The following is an 11,495-nucleotide window of genomic DNA, read 5'->3' as shown; positions in this document are numbered from 1 at the left end:
ATACTCACTCTGAAAAAAACATACTTTTTCATCAAGGAATCATTGAATAAAGACAACAAGTTCTTCATAAGAGAGAGGACAAAAAATAACCAAATGTTGATAGTTGTAAAAGTACTCTTAGATTCACCTAGCTTATCTCAAGATCCAAACAGGCTTCACAAGAGGCTAACCTATGGGTACAAGAAAGAAAAGAAAGAAAAAAGTAGAAAGAAGAAGTAAAGCAAAGGAAAAACAAGTAACCAAAGCAAGAAAGCAAGCAAACCAAAGCAAATAAGCAAGCAAACCAAAGCAAATAAGCAAGCAAGAAAACATGCAGACCAAAATGCAAAGTGAAGCAAAGTAAGGAAGCAAACACAACTCCTACTCCTATTCTAAATAGTGCATGGGTCTGCTCATGTAATGTGATACTTCCAATGCAACCATCGGCGCATTGGTCGACCCATGTTGGTGAAGACATGGTTTTCGAACAACACATTCGTGTGAACCAACAAACTAACAATGAAGACAAGCACACTCCAATTTTAAATGTGTCCATAGACCATAAGTGAGCGTGAACGCATGACATGAAATTTGTGGACTTACCATGGTGTTGTGTGACACTGCATGCAGATGTTAAGCATATGCATACTCTTGACTGTTACATGCAAGAAAATTATAGAAACAAGGACAACTTGTGTCACACACGTGTGCTTTCTGTGTAAGATTCCTACAATGCATGAGCGATGGGATCATACTTCGAGTGGAGGAAGTGAAATCTTAGTGTTGGATTGATCTTCAGTGCATATAGATGAGGGATGAGGATCCTCGGGTGTTTTTCAAATTTTCTGATCAAAGTGGGACTAACCTTGGGACAACGAGGGCCTAACATAACCATCACCTCAGGCTGAAGTGCTTCGACAACGTGTGGGGTTCCCACTTCATCAATAGATAGATCATCGAAGACTAGTGTCTTAGACAGATTAACAATGATTAAATCAACATCATGATCAGATGAAGAAGTACAAATATCATGAAAACCAATATCATAACATTCAAGATGTTTTTTGGCATCCTCATGATTTGATGAATCACACAGAGGGGTAGATGAGATGCAAGAATGTTCAACCTCTACATTTCTAGGAAAAGAAGATGAAAAATCAAGTGGATGTTCAATGAATGATTTGTCCTCTCTGCTGTCTAATGATGGGCTTTGTGGTTAAGTAAAATTATAAGTGTGAACATGAACAAATTCCTCTAGCCCGATAATGGGTCTAGCCACAACAAATACATTATATGGAAGATTTCCTAAGGTTAGAATCAATCAAGAGGGCCTACCTCTTGGTTAGTTATCCTGCTTGATGATGGCCTCGCTTGCTCACTCCAGCAATTTCTTGCTTCCTTCTTCATGTTCCTGAAACAAGTAAACAACAACAGCACACAAACATAATAATAGACAAATTTCAATTCAACCTACTTAATGATTCAAGAAGCATCAATCCATGAATATGTAATATTACAAAACATGTAGGAAATCAATCTATAATTTCATATATTAATATCAAAGAGAGATTACAACCATTCATCTTGATGTCGCAGTCTTCCCCTGACAAGACCAGGTTCCCACACACTTTTGCTAGCATTCCATGATGGCTTCAAACAACAATAGTTTAAAGGCTCTTCCCTTTAGAATTCCCTCCAAACCAAACACACTTCTCCCTCATACAACTAGATGGTTACAACTAGTAATAGCTTACTTGTCTAATCAAAATAGTATACTCACACTCAGCCAACACTCTAACTATAATTGCAACTAGTTTGTGCTTGGGAAGAAGGGAGTTTTATATAGGAAATATGGATGGGAGATGGATCCTATTCTCATGGGAGAAGGACTTACCTCTTGAGGTTGTTATGTAATTATAGGGGAAAGGAGCCCAAACTGTCATCCTCGACCCCATTCAACCAAACCATTTATCAGACTTCCGTTACGGAGCTTCTAGAGCTGGAAGCTTCAGATCTAATTTAAAAAACTTTCCATAATAGGACCAACGTGACTGGAACACAACTCAGTCACACCGATCGACACAGAGAATATTGCTAATCTCTACACATCGGCACAGGGGAGACAAAGGTCATTAGTGCAGAACTTGTAAACTGGGCATAACAGAAATTTCAGGGAAAATGGTGCAAAAGGGAATTTATCTGATCATGAAGAGGGACACAATGAGAGTTTCTTCATGAAGGCAAAGCATGTGGGGTTCACTATAGAGGTCCTCCAGGATCACAAAATGGGGAGTATAGGGTCAGTGATAAAATGTTGTGTAACAAATGCCCCCTAAAGTGTGAAGGCCAAACTAGAGTGAGGGATGAAATGCTTTATAAATCAATGTGGGGAACTATAGTCTGATGTGGGAAAACCTACAAGCAAGTACAAATACACATACATAAATTGAGATCTTTGGCAAAATGATACATGAATCGTGGCATGGACACAGCCATCGAGAGAATGATCATGTAAATAGATTTAGGTATGGGCGTTGCCATCCATCAAGGGGGATCATAATGAAACCAAGGTATGGTCGTAGCCATCCAATAATGAGAAGGATCACATATGATAACTCATGGTCTGGTCATAGCCATCCATTTGAAATATACATGTATATCATCATAACCATGTCACACCACTTTGCAACCTGGACTTTTGTGATCTGATTCTAGGGTCTTCTGCTCCAACACGACCTGATCAAAGTATAGATTCTATCATACGAATAGATGTGTTGACATCGAACATGCTAGAAGGTTGCTTGATTACAAGTTAATGATGTAAACTGTTAACAAGCACAAGAGAAACCACCAATAATGACAATGACCCTCAAGGTACTATCAACACAATTCACGGAATGTGAATATAGGAACTGAAGTTGAACACCCATGAAATCACTCGATCGAAAGCTAATGATGTGAACTTGTTGTCGAGTACGAAGAACTTTCCATTGAGGCATGCAAGCTCTAAGGTACTAGAAGGGAGTCTCTCGGTCAACTTCCCGAATAATGAGTTCAAGTCAATGGAAAGAGACCATGTCAAAGGAGGGCCATAATGAATCCCACATCATCGACACGAGACAATAGGATGTAAAATGATTTTTGATGATACAAAGAATCATAGGTAAGTGTAACTGCAGAAGGACAACTCTTGAACATATCAGCGACACAACTGGAAGTTTGGAAGCTTTTGGATCCATGGGATCGGTGGTCATAATGATGTGGCAGAGATCAAATGGAAGGCAAAAATGAACAACCCAAACCTAGGAAGGTCAACGATGCAAAGGAGGATGTCCCAACCCGACACAAAGCAAAGAGTGTCATATTTAAGAGTAAGTTGCCGACATGACTCGATAGATTTCCAAATCCCCCCCCCCCCATTTCTGGCGAGTACCCCAATTATTTTTTAATCGCAAGCTTGAAGGGGATAGCATATGCTTGCACTATGAGTTCATCCTTTGGATGGATCTAACCTAGTAAGTTTAACAATCCCTAGGAAGGAGAAGCTTGTGTTCATCATAGTGATGAATTCGATGTCATTTAATAGTTTAACAAGTCAAACAAAGGTGCAACTAGGTATCCTTTTCATGTTTAGAGAGTTTGAAAAGGACATGTAAAATAAAACTCCACATGGTCCCTTTTCATACATTTGTGTCTCTCGAGCCTTAAAAGGTATGAAACAATACTTGAGATAATTGCTTGACCATTTCAATCAAGGAGTACCTTTTATCGTAAATAATGCCTCCCAGCTTGAAAAGGGGGTAAACTTATAGTGGGCACACGGCGTTTCGCATCCATTAATGAGTTCGAAATGACAAGGGCTCAGCCATATTTTCATTTTTAAAGGGTCGGGAAAGAGATGAAAGTAGACCCTCCATTTTAATTCTCTTTAACGAGTCAAAAAGGGAAAAAATACTCGACAATCTTTTCATATGAATTTAACAGGCCGAGAAAAGAGTTGAAATGTGACTCATTCTGGAGGAAAGAGTGGTATAAAGGGTAGCAAATGGTTCCGGCAATGGTGGAACTGCTGAAAACATGTAATGGTTAAGAGGCTAGCTAAAAAAACCACTCATCGCTGCGGTCTCTTAGGAAAGGAAAAACAACGAAGTGAAAGCATATGATTGGCCAAAGAGATGGTGGCGATGGAATGAAACAACCAAAGATCATCTAGCATAAATTAGTTGATAAAACAACAATCACAAGATGTAAATTATGCATGGGTTCATTTTTACACAAGCTTGAACCATGGAGAATTCTGCTTGGACTTGGTTTCACGTTTACACAAGCTTGAAACGAAAAACTATGCTTGGTATAAGTTTTCATGTCACTAGCATAGTGACTCAATTGAAGGTACATGCCCCCCAAGCTTCATTACAGTCAACTAAGTGGATGAAATGAAGGTTCACTTTCGAGATCCAGGAAGGGCTCAACTAGGATTTTAGGAGATCTTAATCAAAGACTCGATTTGGAAAAGGGAGGTGCTTCATTTTTTAAACAAGATTGACACAGTAAAAGAAATATCCTTAAGACTTTGTGTTTCATTTTTTAACGAGCTTAACACAAGACAAGGAACTATGTTGACGCTCCTTCTTTCATTTTTTAACAAGGTTGACACAAGACAAGGAACCATCCTCATGACTCCTTGATTCATTTTTTAACGAGGTTGAAACAAGACCAAGAACTATCCTCATATCCTTTGTTTCATTTTTTAAAAAGGTTGACACAGTAAAAGAACTATCCTCATAACTCGTTTCATTTTTTAACGTGCTTGACACAAGACAAGGAACTATGCTCACACCTTTCTTTCATTTTTTAACAAGGTTGACACAAGACCAGGAACTACCAAGAACTTAGACAAGGTTGACATAAATCTTTCTCATCCTGATGATGAACCACCGTTGCTAGTTTGAAACGTCGATCATAACAACAAACCTAATGCCAGATGAATCTGGAAGATGATTTACACAAGTATGAAGATCGCAGAAACCTGAAATATGAAAAACTATCCTCATATCTTTTCATGACCCATAAGAGAACATGGCTCCCAAGAGGTCTTCACTAGACAGAAGAACCACACTTTGGGAGGAATACATGTCAATTGGTACCATAGACAGATCGAGTTCCAATGCCCCCAGTACATGACATACTATACCACCTGTGTGATCATCAGCAGATGTGGAGACAGAACGAGTAGCCACATAATTGAACTATGGCGAGGAAGGTACTGCTTACAAAAAATAGCTGATAGGGGACTATGGTTGCAAAGGAGGTGCTTGGTGACCAATGAATGACAGTTGATCAATAGTCATAATTCTCCCTTCGTGTGAAAAACAAACCACACGGAAAAGCAAAGAAACGAGAGCTCCCATGACATAAACATAGTCGCATCCAAGGAGAATATTGAAATATAATAAACCTTGGACTACCATCACATCTATATGGACGGTCTTTCCTCCCAAAGTAACAGGGAACTTCGGAAGGATCCCTAAAGGTTCACTCATTCTGCCATTGAAAGCCAATAGATTCAGGTGATAGGCACAAGCTGTGGGGAATCCAAAGCTTTCCAAGTAGTAGAAGACATGATGTTAACAGACACACCTTCATCTAAAATAGTGCCAGGTACTACCATATTATAGGCTTATACTGTGATCTGGAAAGGCACATAAGATGGGAGGCGGAAAGCATTCAAGTGACTCCAATTGAAAGAGACGACAGAAGTACTTGGTGGGGATATCATATGATTGCCCCCATGTTGTACACGAATAGGAGAAGGACTCTCCTAAACAACTGGGATAGGATGGTTACTCTTCGATTCATGAGAATCGAGGAGACAAGAAGAACATGAGAAGTATGATCACCACTCTCTCCCGGAACAGAGTGAGCAACTGGTGGGGGAACCAAGTTGACACCCTTTTTGATTAATTGTTGGTCAGGAACAGACACAAGAGGGTCTCGCTCAGGAAGAGCAGGATGGGAAAGAGATGAATCCAAGTCAATCTCTTTACTAACTGAGAGAGTGTTAGAAGAAATCCTCCAATAGCCAATAGAAAGTTGGGGTTGAGGAGTTGCAAGGTTTTCCAAAACTTTGGAAGCTTTATCCATAAGATGAAAAAGGTGAAGAAGATTCTCTCCTTCACATAACCTACATGGGAATCTAATCTTTCCCTTCTTCTTACCATCATTAGTTGAAGGTGTAACATCGACATGATCTCTAGAGCTTGATGGGGATGGTCGATTCAGGTCTTGAGACCATACCTCTAAGACTTTGGGAATGCCAGGACAGTCTCGAAGGAGATGGTCACCCTTATAAACCATGCAAGGGAATTTGACCTTCCGTGGATGATCAAAAGGTTTGTCGATGGGGGTTGAATTTGGAGTAATATCTACATGGTTGGCCTCTCGTGTATTTAACCTTTTCTTCTTCATCTTCTTCTTCATATTCTTCTTCTTCTTCTTCTTAGCCTCCTGGTTACTGGATATCAAACTTTCACCAAGAAAAGTAGAAGAAGAGGATGAAGAAATGGAGGAAGAAGGCGAGGGGTCAACCTTAGAATCATCGTGACATGATTTGAATGAAGGAGATGTTTGGAAAGGAGTCGGGACACTCGGGACCACTGAGGTTGAAAACAACTAGATAGGCAAACCAATGGTTAACCCAGGGAGGGACGACGTTGCCATATAAGGAGCACCAACATTTCCAAAAGAAGGAAAAGGACCAGGATTCCCATCCGAGAGGAACCCTTGACTAGTGTACTCTGTAAATGTTGCCATTGGAATCAACCCTAAAGAATCGCTAAGGAAGACAAATTTTACCAGGAATATTTTGTGGGAAGCTAATTTTAGAACATTGAAACAAAACTTTGCCTTTTCATTTTTTAAGAGTTGAGAAAAGGGAAAAAGGTGACTCTATCACTTTCGATTCGAAACTAGTTCGAAAGGACAAGTGCTCGGGTGACATTTTAAGTTTAAAGAGTTAGAAAGGTTGAATGACCACTCAGGATAATCTAGGCAAAAGGATTACTAGGCAACCGTGAACTGCAAAATACCTCCCGATGAACCAAGAAGTACGAGCAGGAAATCTCCTCAAATGTTGTGTTTGGTGTATCATGTTTGCTAGGTGGTCGACTCGGCTTCCTAAGGATAAAAGGATTGCAACCTTACAACGAGCACAAATACATACTAGCATTTTCTAAGGTTAAAATGAATGACAGCTGCAAGGATTAAAGATGCCAGAACACGTCTCTAGCCTAGACCACTAAATGTGAGAGTTAAGTTTCAATGCTTCCTTAAGTTAATTCGATAAATTTTAATGGTTGATCTTGAGTTAAGTTTCAGTTTTCAGATCTTAGCGATGCTACTCAAAAAACATAAAATGCAACTAAATGAGACAAGACCCTTTCAATTCGATGAAATGCCTACAATAGAGATGGTAGAAACCACTCAATCAAATGCAAACAATCAAGCAACTGAAAACAAAATGATCTTTCACTACTTCACTTTTTCAAAAAATAAACTAATGAAAAATGCATTCCAATTCCTAATTTCCTAACAAGCACTTATCTATCAGTCCTTTCGAAATGAAAAAATTTCTCTTCCTATTTCAAATGCTGATGCAATTCTATTTTTTAAGAGATGCAAATCATAATGATGCAACAAGCTAGAATTTCATATTTTCTCATGAAACAACGAAACAAACTTTTTGCATACAATCTTTCAATGAAATATTTTTCGAGACTATGATCTCTTTAAGCAGATGCAAACATGAAAAGATAAGTTCATTCAGATCAATGAAACACCGACTTTACCAAAGACAAGACTGACAGTGTAATCTATGCCGGAAAAAGATGTTCAAACTAGTAAACAAAACTTTTTCAAACTTGTGCAAAAATAGGTCAATATCATAAGAGGGACCAAAAGCAAATGCAAGGATCGAACACACCCACAACTGTACTTGATGAGTCCACAAGTTGCTAAATGGGTGACTAGCTAGATAACCTAGTGTCGTTGGCCACTCAATGACTCGATCAATCAAAAAGCAAGATGACAAGCCAACAAGCAAGCAAAACCAAATGAAATGTAGCTTCCTAATCAGGGAGAAAATAGTTAAAAGGGCTCATGAGGTCAAAAACACAAGAGAAAAACACACTAGCCAAGATTGGGTTCTAGCCCTAATCTTCACTCACAGAGATCGATGTGACTGCCTAACTGACAACAAGCACCAGAAGTGGGTTGACACGACTATTACTCTACAATTCACGCTTGTCAACGCGACTGTCAGCCAATTAACTACGCTCTCCGATGGAACTAAGGAAAGATAAAAAAATTCAAAACAGGGACCAAATCTGCTACTATGAATTTTAGACTTAGGCTAGTAAGCAGGGGAAAAGAAACAGAACCAAATGGAAAACGTGAAACTAGCAAAGTTCTCATGAAATCATGAAAGCCAAAACAAACAAAAAATGGGATCTCCCTAGTGGAGTCACCAATTTGTGGTGAAGTAAAATTATAAGTGCAGACATGGATAGATTCCTCTAGCCCGATGATGGGCCTAGCCACAACAGATACATTCTATGGAAGATTTCCTAAGGTTAGAATCAATCAAGAGCACCTACCTCTTGGTCAGTAATCCTACGTGATGATGTCCTCGCTTGCTCGCTCTAGAAATCTTTCGCTTCCTTCTTCATGTTCCTGAAACAAGTAAACAACAATAACACACAAACATAATAATAGACAAATCGCAATTCAACCTACTTAATGAGTCAATAAGCATCAAGCCATGAATATGTAATATTACAAAACATGTAGGAAATCAATAGATAGTTGCATATATTAATATCAAAGAGAGATTACAACCATTCATCTTGACGTCGAAGTCTTCCTCTAACAGGACCAGGTTCCCACACACTTCTGCTAGCATTTGATGATGGATTCAAACAACAATAGTTTAAAGGCTCTTCCCTTTAGAATTCACTCCAAACCAAACACACTTCTCCCTCATACAACCAGATGGAAACAACTAGTAATAGCTTGCTTGTCTAATCAAAATAGTATACTCACACTCAGCCAACACTCTAACTATAACCGCAACTAGTTTGTGCTTGGGAAGAAGGGAGGTTTATATAGGAAATATGGATGGGAGATGGATCCTATTCTCATGGGAGAAGGACTTATCGCTTGAGGTAGTTCCGTCATTATAGGGGAAAGGATCCCAAACTGTCATCCTCAAGCCCATCTAGCCAAACCATTTATCAAACTTCCGTTACGAAGCTTCTAGAGCTAGAAGCTTCAGATCTAATTTAAAAAAATTTCCATAATAGGACCAACGTGACTGGAACACAACTCAGTCACACCAATTGGCATAGAGAATAGTGCTAATCTTCGCACATCGGCATAGGGGAGACAAAGGTCATTAGCATCGGACTTATAAACTAGGCAAAACAAAATTTTCAGGGGAAATGGTGCAAAAGGGAATTTATCTGCTCATGAAGAGGGACACAATGAGAGTTTCTTCATGAAGGCAAAGCATGCGGGGTTCACTATAGAGGTCCTCCAGGATCACGAAATGGGGAGTACAGGGATAGTGACAAAATTTTGTGTAACAGGAAGACATCCAATTTGTTCTGTGGATGAAGAACAATGGGTGCATCCATAGATGGAGATATACATGAAAAATCAGGGGTAGCAGAACCAACAAAGATGTCAGGAATAAGCAGAGGAGGTGTGGATAGAAGGGATCATCCTTCAACACGGGTTGATGTTCATGTTCCCAGTCATACTCTTTATGAATGACAATGCATGTTGGTTGTGCAACACCAACTCTGTTGATGGCTTGATCCTCGTTCACAATAGGTGTACGTTCGGAATGGAAGAACGCAAGGCAATGCAATCTAGAGGATCAATAAAACATGAAGACAGAGGCTGAGGTACCAAGTGCATGTGACAACCCATGGGATTTGCATCCAAATATTTGTAAAAATTAAGATGTTGGGAGGATGTGACATTTGAATAGACATGTGCGCATGTTCTCCCACATCACTCTACAGTGGTGGAGCTGTATGATGAGGGGACGATGGATAGTCAATGACTATGTCCCTCTATGATTGCACAGATTCATCAGTAAAGTATGTTGAGCGGGGTTTGAAATTCAAATTCATCTTGGGATTGACAGATTTTATAAGGAAATATTCAAATATATCCATGAGATATTAGAATTTCATCTGACTTTTCAGAGCTTCAAATTGTAATACACAAAAGTGGTCCAAAAAATCCATAGGCAATTCTTGCAGAGTCTTCTGTTATTTTAACAGTTTTTTATCAAGAGGTCCTGGATCAAAATGATGGAAAGTAGCTTCAATGAGATCAAAAAGCTGGTCAAGTGAGTGCACGTTGCTGGGTTGAAGATTGTTTCACCATCCTTTTTGGGATTCATGAAGTGTGTGTGAAAGAAACACGGTGACCTCTTCTGCATAGAACTTATCAGCATCCTCAAGGAATGCATAGAAGTCTTCTAATTACTCAGGCCAGGCTACTTCACCTTCACCATCATACGTGAATTTGGACAAGAGATCAAAAAAATCCCTCATGATGTTGAGAGGTTTAGCATGTGAAAAACATCACAAAGGGATGAGTCTCATAGTATCCATGACAGATGTGTGAAGATTCAAAACAGGATGAGAGGACACAACTCATCATCTGGCCCTCCTTCTAGCACCAGAATGTTGACGGTGTTAGACCTGCCAACAATAGGGGATCTCCCTAGTATGAAGTCCCAACTAGACCTCACACCGTTTGGTGTAGGAGTCCCATCTGATACGATGGCCCAGTTCCCATTATCCTAAAGATATGCCTTAGCTCTTTCTTGTCGGCACATGAGAGTGGTTTTCTTTGTCTTCAAACAACGAGGTTGGTGTGCTTGGTAAGTACTAGTGTTACTTGTGTCAAGGTCTTTAACCGCAAAGAGAGAGGGTGGGAGTGAGTCTCAAGTCCGATGGCAGGAAGCCCAAACTTTGTCAGAAAAACACAACACAACAGGATGTGCGCAGCTTCCAAAGGATCAATCCACATGGATGTGGTAGTCACAACACAAAATGGAAGATAGAACTTACAACCCTCAACGGGTTATTCCATGCGAGTGCGATGGTCATTATAGTAGGTTTACGTGAAATATTTTATCTGATGTCTGGGTGGTAACCAACATGGGAAGGACAACGTTAACAACTTAAAAAACAAATTTTCACTAATATATGTATTAGAATAGTTGAATGAATTCAAGTGTTAAACACAGGTTAAAGCGACATGCGTTACAAGTGTTCTAGATAAATCTTACAAACAGTTACAACACATGTGTGAAAATGTGCTGGCCTATTAGCAGGCTTTTGAATTAAGCGAAAGTTCCACGACACATCGGTACACCATTACATCACTAACCCTGTAGGTGGGGCGTTGCGGCCATTGCTTGCTCCTAAAAGAAAATA

Source organism: Pinus tabuliformis, chromosome 5_1 (assembly GCF_031772625.1).
Source record: "Pinus tabuliformis cultivar Carrire ecotype Pingquan chromosome 5_1, CPIR1, whole genome shotgun sequence".
Classification (NCBI taxonomy): Eukaryota; Viridiplantae; Streptophyta; class Pinopsida; order Pinales; family Pinaceae; genus Pinus; species Pinus tabuliformis.
Note: the sequence above shows the minus strand (reverse complement) of the source record.